Source organism: Canis lupus, chromosome 5 (genome assembly GCF_003254725.2).
Source record: "Canis lupus dingo isolate Sandy chromosome 5, ASM325472v2, whole genome shotgun sequence".
Classification (NCBI taxonomy): Eukaryota; Metazoa; Chordata; class Mammalia; order Carnivora; family Canidae; genus Canis; species Canis lupus.
In genome coordinates this window covers 12103605-12122693 of record NC_064247.1, presented here as the reverse complement: position 1 = coordinate 12122693, position 19089 = coordinate 12103605, and the positions used below count along the sequence as shown (strand labels likewise).

At 40.6% G+C, this 19089-nt stretch overlaps 1 protein-coding gene across 1 annotated transcript in view; it reads right to left on the bottom strand.

The window, feature by feature from the left end:
• Window positions 1-19089, bottom strand: part of BLID (BH3-like motif containing, cell death inducer) — a 205952-nt gene that overhangs the window by 85527 nt on the left and 101336 nt on the right. Inside the window, 1 exon segment of the mRNA XM_049109603.1 lies at window positions 17918-18073. The gene's annotated coding sequence lies outside the window, so the exon portion shown is untranslated.

The window sequence follows — 19089 nt, the reverse complement described above, 5'->3', positions numbered from 1 at the left end:
CATGTAATGAGTTAATTTCCTCCGTATGTATATAGTACATTTTTTGTTGTATATCATCCTTGGGAAAACTGTAGAAATAGTCACTCAATTTTTTTTGCTCTGAGGTTTAGATGGCAAATTCCAGTTTAAAAAGCTAGCAAGTCTAGGGGATGAAATGACAAGCAAACATAATACTTGTCTTTCAGGACAATATTATCCAATAGAACTTCATTGATGATAGACTTGTTCTGCATTTGTGCTGTTCAACAGGGTGGCCACTAGTCACATCTGACTACTGAGCACTTGAGATATGGCCAGTGCCATTGAGAAACCGAATTTTTAATTTCCTTCAATATTAGCAAACTTCTATTGCAGTAGCCACCTGTGGCAAGTGGCTCCCCTACTCAACAAGGTAGGTCTAGAATTTCACATTCAAATGGAGGAGGCTAGCATATAAATTATGATAATCTGGGTGACAAGGGATAATATGAAGTAAGCACAGAATGCTATAAAAAATCCTACATGAGGAAGCCTGCCCTAGGCAGGCATAGTGGTAATGAACTAGGGTGGAAATTTCCAAGAGGAAGTGACTTCCAGAATAAGACCTTAAGGACAAGAGAATGAGTCTGGAAGGGTAGTGGAAATAGTACTAAGCAGAAGGTTTAAGTGTGTGAGAAAGCCCAGAAGGTAAAGAGAACAATAAGAAATGGCAAAAAGACATGGCAAGAACCTAGAAAAAGCAGTGGAAAACAGGTACCTGATAAGTCCAGACAGGGATGCTGGGGCCAGGATTCAGGATATGAAGGGCTTTAGGTGTCATAATATTCCAAGGGCAATGGGAAGCCAGGGAAAAGTTTGAAACTGTGGAATGATATGATCATGTCTGTGGTTTAGAGAGATTTCCCTGGCTGCTGCTTGGCAACATGAAGGGAAAAACTAGAGGCATGACTCAGTAGTCCAGGTGAGAAATGCGGGCTGTCTTAACTACAGCTGCACAGAAGAGGAAAAGAAGCAGATGTATTTGAAAAAAGAAGAAGGGAAAATCTAAATAATTGTCCTAAGTGATTGGCCAGGACAGGTGGAAGGAGCAAAGACAAGGACCACCCCTTGCTTTCTGACCTGGGTAGATGATGGTGCCATTTATTGAAAGTCCAATATGAGATTATGAGATATGGTCTCTAAATTTAAGTTTTTCCCATCACATCAGATCAACTGCTCCTCGTGGATCCTGAAACCAGCTTTAAAAACAAACCAGTTATGAGAGCATGCTCTTCCAAGAAATCAACACAAGTTCACAGTTGATACAACATTGCTTTTATTGGGGATTCAAGGGACATATGACAAAGTCTCATAAAATGTCAACAAAGTCACATTTTGTGCTTGGCTACTCTTTAAAAAACTCTGTTTATTTATGAACTCACTTAATGAGAACTGTGTGAGATGCGGCCAATAATCATCATTTTGAAAACAGGACAACCTGAGCTAAAAGGAGGTCTAAGTCTGACAATGCCAGATTTTTACATGGAAATTTACAACAGTCAAATATTCAGGTACTTTCAAACGTCTAAATGTTTATCCTTAAGTAGATTTAGCTTAACTGACTCCTTCAAGACAGAATTGTATATTGAACCCCTGTGTTATCCAGCTGACCACTTTATTAATCATTACTAAATGCCAACTAAATGCAAAGGAGCTGGTAAAGAAGAGTGAGATTTCCTCAATTCTAGCTTTTTAGGGCTGAAGTATTCTTGAGTTCGTTACATGGATAAGTGAGGATTAAAATAGCAAATAACCATTGATATTTTCAAAAACATAAGGACTATTGAAACAGTCATGTATAAATATTCATGCAGAAGCACTTACAAATACATACTGTGCATAAAATTGGGTAAGAAAAGGCTCATTAGAAGATCCGATTTGTTTAGGTGAGCTAAGAATTTCAAATAACTTAAGAATGTCATTGAAGACATTATACACATAACCTGAGCCATTATGTGTTCTCTGGGGATGGATTATTGACAGTTTATGCATCAAAAGATGTTAGTTCATAACGGGCTATTTTTCACATTGAGGTGGGAAGCCAAAGAGGTGAAAAACTGAAACAATCTACTAGGTGCAATGATCATCCAGAAACAATGCTTTCTTTGATCAAATTCAAATTTGTCCTTCATTTAGGCAGGGTGGAGTAGTTCAAGAGCCTCTGAAAGGAGACTGGACAGCCTGGTTTCTGAACCTAGCTCAGCCACACTCAAATGTGTGATCTTCCGTAAGTCGCTCTAACTTTGATTTGTCATCTGTAGAAAAGCACATTGCAACAGATGACCTTTAAGTGCCCCCCTCTTTTTTTAATTCTCAAGAATTTGAGATTTCATGCAGAACACAGTGAACAATTTCCTCAACATCTGGCAAAAAAACAAAAGCAGCAACAACAACAAAAAAAAACTAAAATGCTGATAAACTCTATTACCCAATTCTTTCAATTTTCTATCATGAAAATTCTTTCCATGATTTTAGCAGAAAACAGAAAAGATTGAAGGGATAACTGAATGACCTATTTGTTTATCGTAAAAAACTATTGAGGAATATTGAAGTGGTAATACTGCAACATTGATCGCAATATTGTGATTTACTGCTTTTAGATCAGGAGCTTTGTGATCACAGTTCTGAATGTGAACCATGTATATGGTAGTTTGGCAAGTTACTTGACCTCATTAAACCTTATCTTTAAAACAGGGATAATAATACCGATTTTGCAGGGTTGTTCTGAATTGCAGGCTTAGGTGGGTTCCTATATAAAATGCTTAACATAGAGTAAGAACTCAGTGAATACCAATTACTATTAAGTTAACAGAAAAATCATAAGTTCTCACATTACCACCAATCATTCTCACTTGCTTTAATGGCAAAGAGATACGATGATAGTTCTAGATGACACCCAGGGTGGGAGAGGGGAAGCGTGTGTGTGGAGTCCTTAATATATATATATATATATATGCACTGAATGTCAACTAGACATGTATATTCATAATTCCTTAAATTCATCACATAGATTCGTTCCTCCATGGCTGTGCTCACAATATTCCATTCATTTAAAGGACTCTATTTAAAAAATAAATAAATAAAAATAAAGGACTCTATTTTCTCTTTCCTTCCCATTTATCTGAATCTTTAATATCCCTTTTTTAAAAATAGGCTCCACACCCAACATTGGGCTTAAACTCACAACCCTGAGATTAAGAGTCACATGCTCCAACTAAGCCAGCCAGGTGCCCCTAAATCTTTAACACTCTGTAAGATTCATTTTGTATTTTCCTCTTTTGCGAACTTCCTTCCCTAAATTGACTAGTTTTGCCCAGATGATGGTGAACTCCTCTGAGTTCTTTGTTTATATCTTTTGTTGTGATCTTGACATCTACAGACCTGATTTGTTACTATCCTTTCAAAAGTTTATGTATTTCTGTTGAACTAGATTTACACTCTTTAGAGGCAGTGACCATGTCTTACAGAACCTATCTTGTTTGATTAAAAGAATGGTTCGTTGGTTGGTGTCAGGTAGGATAATGTGGTATCTCTTGGCTGCCTTATGAGTTTCCACCATTCTTTTAGCCTTTGGATTGTCTCTCATTGCCCTGTTATTTCAAAAGTACTTTATATTCCCTTGGGTCACTCTTCAGATTAAACCGCATGTGGTTAAAAAACTGATCTACTTACAGCATTAATTTCACTCCTTGAAACATGAACACATTTGTGCGATTTTCTAGTTTAAAAATCGGTGCATTAAGAAGCATATTCATACTGGGGATATATTTGAGAAATGAATGTCACACTGAATTAAAATACAAACAGAGGAATACACACGAGGAAGGGAAAGTCCTTGGCTCCTGAGAAATCTAGATGTCACCATGAAGTTTTTTTCTGTTTCTTGAAAAGATTGCCTGGTGTTCTGGGAGTTCTATTGCCTGAAATCGCACCATTTAGGGGGGCTGCTTAGCAGGAGAAGTGTCTTCAGGTGATAGCTTCCTTTGTTTCAACTTCATAGTTGGCTTGAGCGTCCACCAGTGCAGCTGTGGCCAGTGCCATTTTTGTTCTTTCACTGGGGAGACCTTCCTGAGGAGGGGGGCTATGGGACCAGCTGAAAGGAACATCGACACAACTACAAAAATAACAGAACATGTCACAGAAAGTTATCACATTGACTATTTGATAGAAATAAGCAAACGTAAGGGTACTTTGGGGGCCATGCTATTTCTAAGCACATGTGAAATGCTGCATCACCACGAAGATGTAGTGCTCTCTCACTGTTCACGTCGCTCGAGGATCAGCCAAGCAACAGCACTGCTTGAGTGTGTGAGCACCCCGTGCTAATCAGTCTGGGGAGAAAACGCTCCGTAAGAAAAGCTTCAGGTTTATCCAACAGGCAACTTACTGAAATAGGACACGTAGGAAAACCACAAAAGAACACAGGACATTAAGGACAAATTCAAAGAAATCTAAAGACTAAAGGCAAAATAAAAGGACTATGGATACAGAAGTGCTTAGCAACGCAGAAGCGAATGAAGTCACTGGAATTGTAAGGAGTTAATGTCAGTTCCTCGCATTTGTCTTTGTATTTCTAGTGCCTGGTTCAGAGCATGACACATTTTGCCCAGTGGAAGACAGAAGGAAAGGAAGAACAAAAGGGAGGGAGAAATGGAGGAAGGAAGGAAGGAAGGAAGGAAGGAAGGAAGGAAGGAAGGAAGGAAGGAAGGAGGAAGGAAGGTGGGAAGGTGGGAAGGTAGGGAGGGAGGGAAGACAGAATGGAGGTGGAGGGAGGGAGAGAAAGGAAGAGAGAAGAGAAAGGTTTCTGAAATGTGCAAGTGGTGGAGGGACACAGTGTGCAAAGAGAAAAAGCAGGGTGCCAGCTCATTCAAAGACTTGGAAGCCAGGAAGAACAGGCTTGCCTAATTCAAGGAGAGATCATACATTCGGAATGGCTTTAGAAAATAGGGCAGGGCAATTTTCAGGAGGTTTTGAACATGCTAAGATTTAATTTCGGAAGCATGGTGTGTGAATGTGACTATTGTGGGTTTTGAAGGGAATATTAATATGATTCAGACGAATCAAATGGAAAGGGAAATGTAAAACTCAAAGGCATCAACCCAATGGGGTAAAACAAAACCACGCTGCAAGAAATTGAATGAAGGCAGAAGGACTAAAGAATATGGTCTTAAAATAGAAAGGCAGGTGCTTGTCTGGGTTTCTTCTGCGTTAATGCTGAAGGACATGGGCTTAGAAGTCAGATCAAGAATTTTCTTCTCCCACTGTGTAGCTTTTTTCATTCTTCAGCTGTTCCTCCTTTCTGTCACTGCCCTTCCTGAAAATGAACTTCAGCCTTTACTGTTTTAGCAGCAAGGCAAAATATGTTAGTAAATAAAGCACCTGGAGGTGGAATCAAATATAACTTTAAAAGACAACTGTTGGTACAAATGGACTCCGGATTGAAGGATCTTGGAGTTGTTCTTCTATTTCTATACTTTAGAGTAGCTTCGAAAATTCTTAAAGCTGTAAAAACATTTAGAGACCCACTAATCCAACCCACTCATTTTGCAGATAAGGGTATTTGGGAAGAGCTGTATTAATGTTTCTTTTATTCTACAAAAGTTGTTATGAATGAAATATACTTTGCAGGTGGATTTTAATTTAACTAAAGCCTTTATTGTCAGCCTCTTCATTATGCCAGCACAATGAAGTTGCATAATGAGTTAGGCACAGCGAGAGGGATGTGCTACCCCATATCACTGATATACTGCCACAGATCTGCCCTAAACACTTTGGATACACTGAAGATGCGTCTCTAAACAGCAGGTATAATGTTTGTCTTCTAAAACCTAATAAATAACTCAGTGTTACATATTGTTAACAGGTATTTTTCTGTTCTGACCAAGCCTGAGACAATGGATCCTGGATGAGAAACTAAAAATGTATCTTACAGATTTTACAACTCGGTATTTTGTGAACGTGGTTTGGGACAGTGGGGTGCTAAGCTCTTGATGCACATGTGTAAGACTCATTTGTGAATAAATTAAAATGTTACTGGAGTAAGGAAGGACGGTTCGCACAATTTTTTGGTGACTCCTTTGGGTAGTGTACTAATGGAAAGTCCTTGCATACATGAGCAAATGAAAAGTAAAGCAATGCATTGCTTTGGTGTTGCATAGATACAGCCCATGTAAAATTCCCCCTTTATAACATGGGCCCCATCATTAAAATGAATTTTGAGGAATAAATAGTATAAAAATATGAGCCACCGTATTTTGGCGTCTATTATGAGTCAAACGTTTAACAAATCAGCCTTCTTTGGGGCCTCTGCCTACTTAATTGGAATGAGTAATATCTTGCATCATCTCAACATGAGCATGAGCTCCCTTGGAATCTTTTTTGTCTCTCAAACATATAAGCATAAATTGGGACCCTTGCGTAGCCTTGCTCAGGGTTCCTCTGTGATCTGACGGTAATGATTCTCCAAATTTGCATCAAGAGCATCTCCACCTACTGAGCATATAGCAAGTGCCACGCACCAGGCTGACCAATCAACTCACTGTTGCACTGCCTGGGTTTTTCCTTAATAGCTAGATCTTCGGGGGCCAGCTCCTTGGTGGGGAGGGGGTCTTCAGTCCAACGGAACACCATGTCAAGACACCAAAAGGGAAGTTGATGTTAGTGTACAAATGACTTAAGGCAGAGCTTCAGTTATTCATCATGCGCCATGCAAAATGGAGGAAAAATGGGAAAGAAGTTGTTTATTACTGTTATGATTTTGGTTACTTTGATTAAATTAAAATTATCTCTGCCTAAAGTCATTTCCCTGGCATTTTACCTCATCCCAGTAAAGGAAATGGATTTCTTGTGAATAAGATTTACTATTCTAATATTCTCCATTACTTCACAAATTGTCCAAAGTCTGGATAAAGACTAAATCAGTAACGAGTAGGCAATATTTTACAACTAAATCAAGTGTCCACAAATGATAACCCTCTTAGAGATCATTACTTTCCAACATCTAGGTCACACACATTCATTCATTCTTACATGAAAACACAGACCGTAGAGCCCTTGTATTCTAATATTAATTGGAGAGGAATTTTTTTAAAAGCCGATTTTAAGAACATTCTACTCAGGAGCCATTTCAAATGATGAGAAATGCCCATGAAAAAAAAAAATCTCAAGTAGGCAACATGTAAAGCAACACACAACTATATGCACATTAGTATAATTACACATTGCAAATTATATCGGATGCATCTAATATCTAATTTTTTGAAAGCTGATTCCACTTGAGATTTCAATAACAGCATCAACATTTTGCAGGTGGCTCCTTCTGTATAGTATCCAGAGGGAATTATTCCTCTAATGTGCTTACAACCCTCAAGTAAAAGCCGAAGCTCTTTCTGAAAGGACCAATGAACAATGAAACTGGGAGTATTACCTTGATACATTAAGCAAGGGAGGGGGACGATTCCACCAAATATAATATTCAGCATGGTTATTTATCCTATGCCTTCTGTGCCTTGCATCCTTATTTGCTTCAAGCAAGACTGAAGTAAACTTAAACAGAAGCCTCATTAGAAAATGTGGAGGAGGCTTTATATACATATATATATATATATATATATTCAGAATATATATATATTCTGCAGCAATGATATGAAAAGCAAAGGGGTTGGCGATGTTTTTAGAACACCTGATAAAAGAGAAATGTGCAACTGAATGGAGGATTACACCTTTGACTGGAAACAGAGAGCCCTACATTAAATTCTGCTCTTACAGAACCCATGATTAATTTGTCCTAAAGAGGATGCCATATCAAAGCTCCATTTTGAGGAACAGGCTTTTGTCCTCATCTTTCTGTATGAATCAATCAATTATCAAATAGCCAAATATGTATTTGCGATCTTAGAGAATGGAGCATATTATTCAAGTTGATTGGATCCATTTTCTTGATTCCTCCTTAAAGATCTTTCTGCTAATTAGTCAGGGTTACTATCGAATTATTTAATTATCTGCACTTTTGTGCAATGAAATATGTTGTCATATCACATACTTTATCATGCTGCTGTGTTCACACTTAATGATGCTTCTATAGTTAGCAGTTTCCTTTGTTCTGCTCAGTAAGTGGTTTTAGAAAGGGGGTGGGCCAGGAAGGAGGAGCCTTGGGGTTTGTAAAATAAAATCATACATTCCTGGTGCACATGCAAAACTTTATGCATTTACATGAATCTCTTTTTAGAAATTAAGTTGCAATTCCATTTGGAATAAGCTAAGAGGCACATGTCGATGACTTCGAAGGCAGCCAGAACCGTATTACTATACCCTGGACAAGTCTCCAATGCATTTCCACTGCAGTGCAATGAGAAAGCGATTTAATTTTTTTTTTTAATCAGCAAGGAATGTCTTTAACAAGGAAGAAGTAAATTATGATAATTACTCTGAATGGTCGGATCCTTGAGCATTACTAATTAGCATTTATTGCCTGGATTATAGAACAATACATGTGAAACCGAACTGCGATTGCTCTTTTACGTTGAAGAACTGAAAAAGGCAATGGAGCAAAAACAAGCCGTATCATCAGGACTATAAGTCTGGTAGTTTCCATCTCCTTGAGGCCGGACAGAATTCCTCACTTTTGAAATACACAAATGTGGCCCCTCGATATTTCTGGCCCATTCATTTTTTGTGTCGGGCACATATTTACATATGATATCATAGTCATGAGAGACAAAATGAGAGGAGAAGCATTTTGGTTATGATGTCATTAGGGGACAGTTTTACCCATTGTGAGAGTTTAACAATAAAGAGCACAAAACTCGCCATTTCAGAAAACATACATTTTTCCGTAGAAATTTTGGCTAAAATAATGAAACAAAGAACTCATTAGTGAATAAAATTTTACATTCACCTCCCCCACTTTATCTTAAGGGGACGAGAGTTGCAAATAATTGAGAAGAAGCGATCGGTGTGTGGCATGAGCATGAGAGCTTTTTTTTTTTTTTTTTTTGCATCAGGAATTTGTAATAAAATAGATTCTGAAATTAGAAATAAATGAGATATTAATCAACGGAGTAACATCAGTCATGTAAATAAATGCCACTCAAATAGTTTGGCAACTGAAATTGCCAAATAACCCGGTAGGTAGGAGAGAAAGAGGAAAATTAACCATCCATCACCCCCCCACACCCGAGTCTCACGGGTGCCTCCACACCCCACTACAGCGAAGGAAGAGAAAAGGACATGGTAAATATAAAGCCAGTGCTAAATACAGTCTCTAGTCTTCCCAATACCTTCCATGGATCCCCTCCCCTGATCCTTTTTAGTTTGAAAGAATAAGTTTGACTAAATCTGTGAGGAGATTAAACAGGCTGGTGATAAAAATTAATTCTGCTGAATGAGCAAATGCATTTGGATGGCAGAGATGCAAATAAGATAATACTTTTCTTTTCCTTTGACATACCGAGCGGATTAGTTTAGAATGTTAAATTTGATTTTATTAGAATATATTAGCAGTGTTTTAATTAATACCAATCAAACATTTTCTTTCCCTGGGGCTTGATGTGTTCCTAACGCTTTCTAAATCATCTGTTATTTCTCCATCAAAAACCACCCCCACCACTACCAAATTACCAAAGCCTTTTGTTACATTCTTCATCATTTCACTGTATTCGACAGAAAACTGTTTACCTAAAGGTGTCTTGCCCATAAAATTAGCTCCCAGGTGCTGGATTTAAAATGAGTACTGTTCATTAGTACAGTCGATTTTTTTTTTAAAGGTAGAATTAGAGACTCAAAAATAAACATCTTCTGTGTTTTTCTTTTGGGGAAAAATGTTGCAAAAGGAGTTTTGGCTGGTTCGTATTACTTGGCTTTCTTCTCAGTAGAGCTTCCTAGAGCTGTTAAATTTCCAACTGCATTGGTTTTGAGCTGGCACTTCTTTGGAAACAGAGGCAAAAAAAAAAAAAAAAAAAAGGAATTAAAAAAAAAAGGAGGAGGGGGAAATCTAGTTAAAAATATGGTGAACCAGTATGCCCTGTGAACTGAATTGTAACTGTGTGTTCCAAGGAGGTGCTGCATTGCATTGCACTCATTATCCATTCCTTTTCTCTCAAGCTTCCTGTCCTTCTGTGTCCGAAAGCTCCAGTTCACGTCTTTTTCTTTTCTTCCCGCAACGCAAACCGCCCCCCCCCAATTCTCCGCCTTATTTTTTTTTTTTATCTGCCAAGCTGGATTTGCACTTTTAAAGATCAGTATCAATAATGCCCTGCTTGTTTCGGTTGCGCTCCCCCTTTAAAAGACAGCTCTCTCTAATTGATGCGTCTGGGCTAGTCTAGACTGGTAGTGATTGAACCAACCACCAATTATGTTATTCATTTCACTGAACTTCGCTGATGGGCTCGGTGAGGAAGAAGGGGTGTTGAGAAACCTGCCCTTACACTGGAGCAGTCCCCTGCTGAAATACAAAATCCTGCGTATCGTTGTGTACTCCTAAATGCCTGTGTGATCAGTTGTGATAGCAACCTCAGGGCATGAGCAATCCACTTGAAAACATGTAAAAAAAAAAAAAAAAAAAGAGTGCCTTGGAATACAAACTGTATCACTTGTATTAAATTACTATCCTGTTACCCTTTAAAATCACAGAAGAATTATATCCAGCATATTTTTATTGGCCCATGCATACATTTTCATAGAATTAATTGCAGATATATTTTGACTTAGGAAAGCACCAAATGTTTTGCAAATATTTGCTATGAATCATGTGGTAATATATATCCATAAGTTAAATGGATCCCTTTCCATAAATTCCGAATACCTATGCATACACGTCCGCTAAGATGGGGAAAAATCATTAATCCATTGTACAGAAACCAAAGGATGACTTGAAAATCAAGTAACTCTTTTCTCTGAAGCCTATTCAGGCCACCAAAGACTGGAAAGTAATATTTAAATAGTACAACTACACAAGAGGTCTCAACAAAAGACATGGTGCAATTGTTGCACGGTTCATTTTCTCGATTCAGTTTTCTGATACAAAATGGTTTCTTGACTACGATTTGGAGTCAATGATTGAAATTGCAATAAACACTTAAAAAAACACACACAGGAAAAGAACAGTTTCCTTAACCTTCCACTACACGTATAAAATGAGGTTACAACCAATATAGAGTCTTTAAAAGAAGAAAGCATTTGAAGTCAGGGCTGATTTAGGTATTTTCCAAAAATAGAAGATAAATGTTGGCCCAAGAATACTGAAACTGTTTAAATAAAATTGTATATTGGAATCTCTCACAACAAAGGAAAGGTAAGTTACTGTTTCTCTTCTTCAACTAGGAGATAGATCTGAATCACTAAAATCATTCTGCCACGAAAAGTTACATTTTCAGAAAACTGCAAACTACGTAAACAATTATCCTAAGAGAAGATCATTTTAAATGCACATTTTGGTGTTATCAATAACTTTGTTGGATTGAATTTAAATCCTGATAAATTTTTTCCGATCTTTAAATGAAGAATAATGGGCAATGATTACTCCCCAAAGATACAACAATTGCATGTGTGTGTGCTGTGGTTATTTCTCTCCATTTACATATCTAGAAAATATATTTCCAATCCCTATTACTTTTAAATTCACGGTGCATAATGTTTTAAAATAGATGCCCAGCCAGGAGGCTCTATCACTCCTCTTATTTTTTAAAATCTTGCAAAGTAATACAAATGTGGTCTTTATGAATACTGTAAATTTCATCCTCCGTGTAGAACAGCAAGGGTAGTATTTTTAGCCTGTTAATATTTTAGCCCAAACTCTTGGTCTGCCCCATCTGTGTCTGCGTGTTCACCATCTAGCCATATATGATACATACATGTGAGTCCCGAATGTGTAACATGTCCACATGCCCATTTTAATTGGGCACAATTTTAAGATTAACTCTTGAGTTTAAAAGTTGGAGGCACGGGGCATGCTGGGACTTCAGCTGATATGTTCTGAGGTCAAGCACCAGGTACTGAGCTGTTCTTGTTACGCTCGGATAGTACTGCGTGTTGCTCTCAAGAAATAGACCATGGTAGAGGAGTTCCACAAGCCTCAGGCTCCAATTATACACACACACACACACACACACACACACCAGCCAACACGCTCTTATAACAGAATATATACCTACTTTAACAGAAATCCAGGAGCTGCCACTTTCTGGTCACCTGACCCCTTCCTAACAATGAAAACCTCAGAGGTGCACTCAATCACTTCAGACAAACTTTCTTTTCTTTTGTTTTTGCTTTAAAGGAAAAAGTCCCACCAAATTTCCAGGATGCAAAGGCACGACTCGCAGCTCCCAAGAGCCTAACCCGTGGATTTAAACGGTAAACATCACAAGTTAGGGTCTCAGGGATTGAGAGGAGCGCAACAAATTGTTCTTTCTTGAGACAAAGCAAAGCAAAACAAGAATGACAGGCAATTTCTGTTCCAGGTTCATGACTAAAAGGTAACAAACAGGTGGCAGGGTATCCCCTCACTCTGGAAGCTTCCTTAGGTCACAACATTTAGGTTCCATGTATATATCATATATTCAGACACACACACACACGCAGGATCCGTGGACATATATACATACCTGAACACACAATCGTGAGTCTATCAGAGAAAACTCTTTGAAGCTTTGGGCAACACAGTTTTACTAAAATGAAAAACAATATGCATAGACCCAGAAATGCCCACGGTTGTTTGTTTGTTTGTTTCTTTTTATATAAACCATGGTCTAACTAACATAAGGATTAAATGCCCTTTCAAAGCTTTAACTTACAACTAGCACAGCTGACCGTATGGAAAATAGGAGGCATCTCTTTCCCCCTGGGCAAGGCATGCCGCATGCAAAATCAGAGAAATCAGGCTTTCAGAAGGAGAAGACCAAGAAGTAGGGGCTGGAGGCCATGAAAGTATAAATGCGAATAGCGTTTTAGACTCACCCATTGGAAGCGGAGCTGGGCTGCAGGCTCCCGTAACACCATTCCGAGCAAGGGGGGGAATGTGAGCTCGCAGTGCGCTAGCCTGGGCGAGGTGTTTCAATAGAGGACCGACAACGGGGCGGGGAGGGGAGGCGGGGGCAGGAAGCGTTACACCAAATCTAGAGACTGTAACTCTGTAGTTTATGCTTTGACGAGGGAGGGAAAAAAAAAAGGCAATTTGGGGGAGGCGCAGGGAGGGGCTGGGGCTGATCGAATTTGGAAAATATTCAGTTAAAAATTTTTTTAATTCTTTTTTTTTCTTTTCTTTTCTTTTCTTTCTTTCTTTCTTTCTTTCTTTCTTTCTTTCTTTCTTTCTTTCTTTCTTTTTTTTTTTTTTTAAGGAACGAGAAACCTCCCCAGAGCTGCTTTAAAAAATTTCTTCCTTCTTTCTTCAGCGTGCACTTTGCCAGTCAGTCCTGCAAACGGGGCCTCCTCTGCATCAGCTGCTTGGCTGAAGCCAAGGCCAAATCACGCAGAGCCAGCACCAGGCTGTCATTTGGGAGGCGAGGTGGGAAGGGGTGGGTGCAGGCTGGGGAGAGCCGTCTCCCCCGCCCCACTCCCGCCGCCGAACCTTGGGGAGCCTTTTGCCAATATTTCAGAGGAACCAGAAGCCTAATTCCCCTCCATCTTCGCAGAAGCTACCGGTTCTGTACCTGAGAGAGAGAGTCGCTGCCCGCCCCCCCCCACCCCAGTCTGCCTGGGAGCCGAGCTGTTCTGCGCCAGGGGCTCCTGTGCCGCCTCCAAAATGGGAAGAGAAGGGAGGGGAAGTGGGTGGGTAGATGACTCCTTTAAAATTTTTCTTTCCCCTTTTCCTCTCTCCTCTTTCCTTCTTCTTTTTTTCTTCTTTTTCTTTCTTTCCTCTTTCTTTTTCTATCCTTCCTTCCTTCCTTTTTTTTTTTTTTCTTCTTTTATTCCAGCCTCAGCAAGGTAGATGGCTGGCAAGTCAAAGAGAATGACAAAGCAGCCCCCGCGAGGAAGGCACTGGAGGGGCCTCCAGCACTTAGTAAAAATGCTAAATATTTGGTATATATTTCCACAGGCAACTAAAACCCGTTAAAGCTCCAGGCTCTTCCCCCCCACCCCCCCGGCTTCCCCCCCCCTTTCCAAAATAGAATCACACCAGCAAGACAGCTAAATTATGCCTCCTTTACCTCCGCACAGGATCTATTCAGCATCCCCAACCCCCTCCCCATCTTCAAGACAACTTTTTTTTTTTTTTTCTCACCTCTGTAAGGCTCTCCTCGGGCTCGATCGTCCGGTTCAGTTCAGGGTTTCTCCTTTCTCTCTCACTTTCCTTTTCCTCCCAGAAAAGCTAGTCCGTCATCAACCTACCTTGCTTCTCTCCCTGTCTCAACCTCCCTCTCTCTCCCTTTTCCTTTTCCTATTAAAAATAATAATAATAATGGCCCTTTCGACATAGCAGCATGAAGTGGCTGCCTTTGAGAAAGCACATTTAATCTTTGCTGGCTCCCCTAGGCTTCGGTGAAGAAGGAGAAGGCAAGAAAAAAAAAAGGGAGAGAGAGAGGAAAAAAAAAAAGATTGTAAGGGAGGCTGCTGACGGGCAGCAAGCATCAGGCACAAATCAGCGACAAGTTGAATTTTCCTAGACCACACTGCCCCCTTTCTTCTCGGCTCTCTCCCTGGGCTCCTGGAAAGCCCGAGTGTCTGGTTACAGGAGGCAACGGGTCTCCTTTTGCCAACCATGGTGCAGATTCCTCGCATGCCTGCTTAAATCTCTGGCAGAGTAAGGAATCAATATCCCCCTCTAATCACCTTTAGCTCCTCTACGGCTTCCCTGCTTTTCTGAGAATCCACTTGGCTCTCCCCGCCGCTCCCCCGCCCCGCCAGGCTCCTCCATACAAAGCTTGCGGTCCTGTCATTTCTCACTTCCTTCCATATCTTGGAGACAAGCCTCCCTTCTAATATCCTCGCGCGCTCGCTCCCTCTCTCTCCGTTGTAGTGTCTCATCCCTGACTCGCAGCCCCGGATGCACTAAGGCATCTCCCTGACTACTAATGAGGCCAAAAATACACCAGCAGGTCAGGGGGAAGGCCAGACATTGTATTATACAAATACAGAAAAATCCTCAGCCTGCTAGACCCAGAGATCAGGTGTCACGTTTTCTAGAAGGGGGGAAAGAAAGAGAAAAAAAAAAAAAAAGGAGGAGGAAGGAGTGAAGAAGAGAGACCACAGTGCAGTTCTCTGCCTAATTGTTCTGCATCCCTCCGGCATTTAAAACACCTAGGCGTGTTGTAGGACTACAGGTGCTGGTGCATTTTGTGAATCTTCGGTGGGTTTTCTTTATGGCCAGAAAGTCAGCAGCGCCCAAAGACTTCTTTGAAATCGGCATTTAGGGGGATAAAAGAGCAGTGATTCAAATCTATATTTAAAATACGCACTCTATTCAGGCGTGAGATGACTACAATGCGAAAAATCGCTTTCCTTTCAATGGCAGGTTTTGCTCGTTGACTATGTTTGCCATATGTACTAATTTACCACTTACGTTCCCGTGGATTTTGAAATGAACTCATCAGTCACTGTAGCTCATCCTAACCCTTTGCTTCCAACTGCAGACATTTTCCTTCTTTCTGAAGGGTTTCTCCTCAAACGTCCATCAGATACACACACACTCCATTGATCAGCCTAAAGCCCCTTAATAATGATAAGCAATAATTCAGATGACAAAAAAAAGTGGCACAAGATAAAAATGAAAGACATCCTGGGTTGAGCAGGGGAGCATCTCCCATCATGTCTGTTGGCGTGCGTTTTCAAAGCTTGATCCCGGAAAACAGGTAGCTCCTGAAAATCGGGGTCTCTACCTATCTACACACACAGTGGGTGTATTGCCATCTTCACCCGATTTTCCTGGCTGGAATCACGCAGACAACAGGCAGTGCTGTGTTAAGTGTAATGCCGGGTTCTGTAAATAGCAAGGAAGGGAGGGAGGTATCTGAGGATGCAGGTTTGCTCCAAGTCGATGTTTTTTAAAAGTAGCTTTTTTGTGCTCAGCTCAGACACTGAGCTTTGTCTCTCACTGTGAGACCTGCAGAAGCACAGCTGGATGCCCAAGGAAAGGAGAAGGAAAAGCACAAATGAGGAGACACAGAGGGAGGAAGAAGGGAAAGGAGAAGAGAGGAGAGGAGGGGAAGGGAGGGGAAGGGGGAGAAGAAATTGAGGCAAAAAGAGAAAGACGTACAATCATAGTGTTGGATTCCCTTTAATTTTTTTTTTTTTTTTTTTTTTTTTTTGGTCGTTATTGGGAAGGAGAAAGAGACGGTTGGCAGGCTTGGTGACTGGGTTAGAATCTTTTTCAGATTTGGCTAATAGTGTGTTTGCACTAGACTGATGAGAAAAAAGAAACATGCTAGAATAATCATAAAGGGTGGAGCTGTCAAAAAAAAAAAAATCTTTGACTCACTGGGTGCCTCCCTGTAACGCCAAAATGAATCATTCCTAACCAGAATCACCAATTGTCTTAGTGTGCTTGCATATGAAGGCCAGATTATAGGAATCATGTCCTTTCACTCATCTTCAGAAAGGCAAGGTAAACAGAGGATGAAATTTCCCCGAGACTCTCCTAAACCTCTCTATCTTTGCAACAACAGTTCAGCACGATTTTCACATGCTAAGCTAATTTGCCCCTGTCTGTATTCACTCCGCTTACAAAGATATACAAATATATGAGTTATGAAAGTTTTGCTATGAACACATCATTTTCTCTACACAACTCAGCGATGTCTTTGGAGGATACTTATTTCAAGCAGTTAACACCTGACCCCAATTTCTGTGGGTAATTAGTGAGCTAGATAACCACACAAAGTGGGTAATTATTTAGTACCCAAGGGTACGCTAGAAGTGGGTAGTGGTTTTGTTAACAAAAGCACATCTCTAATTATTGTATCTATGATGGGTGTTTTAAAAATACCAGTTACTAGATCAAGTGAACCATGATAAATAAGTGAACTATTTTGCTGTCCTTAGCATATACATATGTATATTCCATCATGGTTAATAATATTTACCTCTCTTGTACGGAGTGTTGTGAAGATTAATTAGTTAACATCTGGAAGATTCTCAGAAACGAAATGTGCTAGAGAGTTTCTAAATACAGTATTATTGTGGTTATCACTATCTTGGCTAATAATCCCAGGATGAGAGAAGCTTAAGGAGTAGATGCAATAGTCTGGTCTCTGTCTTGTCCGAAAATATGCTGAGATCACACATGGAATGAGTTTGATCGTGGGGAGTGGTCTCCTACATGCCCGAGTCTAACACAAGCAGTACGAGAAACGAAAGGTAAATGCCATTTCCTTGACAGCTGGCTCAGGATGGATCTGAGGAGCCAGGGTAGGAGATGGGGAGAGGGAGGAGCACAGGGAAAGAGTCAGGGATGGGCCGGGAAGGAAGCTGAATCAGCCGACCACACCCTCCTTCCAAAGTCCTTCTATCCTTCCCTTTGATGAGCAGCAAATATGCACAAAAATCCTCAAAGAAGACATCCATGCAAGTGCCGGGACAAATTCATCATAATTACAATCAATCAGCCAGATATATAGTATTTATTCTGGAGAAGAATAATCAGTACAAATTACTTTAACAAATGCAGATACATTTTAAAATATTACAGTGTTGAGAATAGGCATGCACAAATCAACTTCAGATATTTTTAACCCAAGATATGAACACCAATGAAGAGACCTCTCCTAATCCAATTGCTTTTCTGAGTCAGCCTCCCCCGACCCCCCCCCAACACGGGAAGGGGATATCACTTATTTCTGCTGAGAAAGAAAGAAAAGAAAAAGAAATGAAAGGAAAGGGGAAAAATAAAGAAAAGAAAGCCTCAGGCTGTTAGGGGCCTTAATTCTGGAGAGCAACCAAGCCTTGAAAACAAACAACAACAAAAACTTACTGCTTCTTTCCCTGTCAACGTCCATCCCCTTGAGCCGGCTGTCTGGCGTCTGGCTGAAGCAGGACGGACAGAGGCTTCTGAGATCCAAATCTTCTAGGAGGCTCACCACATTTTTTCTTTCAAAGCAAGGTTGTCCTGGGGATTAACCCTAGGAGTCTGGGAGATAGGAAGCATGTGGGAAGGGTGAAGGGAAATATGCAAAGATATTGTGTTCAGTCTCGTTTAGGCTATCTAGGGAATAGGAGAGGAGAGGAGGGGAGGGACCCCATCAATCGGCCAACAGGTACCAGGGCCACAACCTCTGCTGGAAGACAGCCTCCAGGACACGTGTTTCTGCTGTGATTGGAGGCCAGTGGTGTGATGAGCGCATTTTAAGAGTTTGGGAGCAGAGGGAAAATTTCTCCAAGAGCCACCCAAGCCAGGCTTCTGACCTGAAGCCCAGTATTCGTCACCCCCTCTCTGAGCTCAGAACTACAAAGGCTGACTGGCATTCCCCAACCCGCCCAGCTCCTTTCAAACCCACAGACTGTGCCAGACTGGCCCCACCTCCCACTGCAGCAAATTCTGTAGCCCCGCTTCATGCTGCGCTGTAAGGAGCCAGATTTCCGTTTTAATTGTCCTACCTGGCCTTCCCCTCTGCCACTGCCCCTGGCTCTTGGTTCCTGGCACAATTTCAAAGGCCCAACCGATTGCTTTCCCTCCCCCATCATCATTTGAAACATCTCTCATTCTCCCCTCCCCAAATTTTTCTGTCTACAATGTTTTTATGTCCAGCAGCTTCTTTCATCTTTGGCCACCACTATTCCCTTTCCTTGGTGTTTCACACAATCTTGTTTGACTTTTTTTTTTTTTTTTTGCCATGTCAAAATATAGTTGTAGCTCATGTGATGGACTGAAAACCCAAACCAAAAGTGGGCGGCTAGCATCTTCTTCTCCCCAGCCTCTCATATTAATATAGCTGACAATCTAGTTCATCTTAGGGCATTTCCCAAAAGCTCACCTAATAAAAAGGTGAAGCCAGTAGACAACAGGTGTGTGTGTGTGTGTGCGTGTGTGTGTGTACACGTGCAAGAACTTATCTAATCATTTGAATGCAGCGGGAAAGTGCCTAATGGCCATGTGGGGAAGGAAGAACAGAAGAAAGGGGGTTATATTTGTGGATATTTAAGATA